Source organism: Boleophthalmus pectinirostris, unplaced genomic scaffold (assembly GCF_026225935.1).
Source record: "Boleophthalmus pectinirostris isolate CB_2022bp ecotype Guang Dong unplaced genomic scaffold, ASM2622593v1 HiC_scaffold_20, whole genome shotgun sequence".
In the NCBI taxonomy this organism is placed as follows: domain Eukaryota; kingdom Metazoa; phylum Chordata; class Actinopteri; order Gobiiformes; family Gobiidae; genus Boleophthalmus; species Boleophthalmus pectinirostris.
In genome coordinates, this window is record NW_026571153.1 from 606,669 (window position 1) to 607,966 (window position 1,298).

A 1,298-nucleotide genomic window follows, 5' to 3' on the forward strand; every position below is an offset into this window, starting at 1 on the left:
GTAGACTGATGCTCAGTACAGTGAAGAACTGAAATATGTGCATGTTTAATACGTTAGAAAGAGTCGTCGGTCTTTATTCATGCTCAAATCCTTCAAACCAAACAGTAAATATTCATTATTAGTTTTATCGAGGGAGAGTTTCAAAAAACCTGCAGTAAAAAAATCATTTTTAATTGATGCAAAGTCATTTGGGCCAATTCACTTTGAACTCTGAGGGCCAAGAAAAATTTGTCTGAGGGCCGCATTTGGCCCCCGGGCCATAGTTTGGACATGCCTGATCTACACCGTCCACGTGAAAACTCAGAAAAGTGTGAGATTTGTGTCAGAAATGTTCATTCTCTCAAATATTCAGGTTCAGTTAGTTTGTAAAGATCTGCTCTCCCCAAAAATCAAAAACAAAAAATTGAGCAGCAACTAAATGTGAGATTTCGGGGCCACAGCCAAACGCTTTAATAAAACACACAATATTTAACAACAGATTCAGAATCTGTGACCAAGAATCTACAATAAAACAAATGTTCATCTTCCTCGTTCTATTTTTATAAAGTTCTGGTCTCAAACATGATTATAAATTAAGGCTTCAGAAAAAGTGAACAAGGCCCCAAAATTTCAACGAGTCAAAACTCAGGAACGACTCAAGGGACTGAGCTAAAATGTAAGATTCTTTCATTTGGTGATTTTACAAATTTTTAGACATTTTTAGACCTGGTTTTAGTCCTGGTTTTAGACCTGGTTTTAGTCCTGGTTTTAGACCTGGTTTTAGACTGGTTTTAGTCCTGGTTTAGTCCTGGTTTAGTCCTGGTTTAGTTCTGGTTTAGACCTGGTTTTAGTCCTGGTTTAGTCCTGGTTTAGTTCTGGTTTAGTCCTGGTTTAGTTCTGGTTTAGTCCTGGTTTTAGTCCTGGTTTTAGACCTGGTTTTAGACCTGGTTTTAGACCTGGTTTAGTCCTGGTTTAGACCTGGTTTTAGTTCTGGTTTAGTTCTGGTTTAGACCTGGTTTAGACCTGGTTTAGACCTGGTTTAGTCCTGGTTTAGTCCTGGTTTAGTTCTGGTTTAGACCTGGTTTAGTCCTGGTTTAGTCCTGGTTTAGTCCTGGTTTAGTCCTGGTTTAGTCCTGGTTTAGTCCTGGTTTAGTCCTGGTTTAGTCCTGGTTTAGGGTTTAGACCTGGTTTAGACCTGGTTTAGTCCTGGTTTAGTCCTGGTTTAGTCCTGGTTTAGACCTGGTTTAGTCCTGGTTTAGTCCTGGTTTTAGTCCTGGTTTAGACCTGGTTTAGTCCTGGTTTAGAGTCCTGGTTTAGAC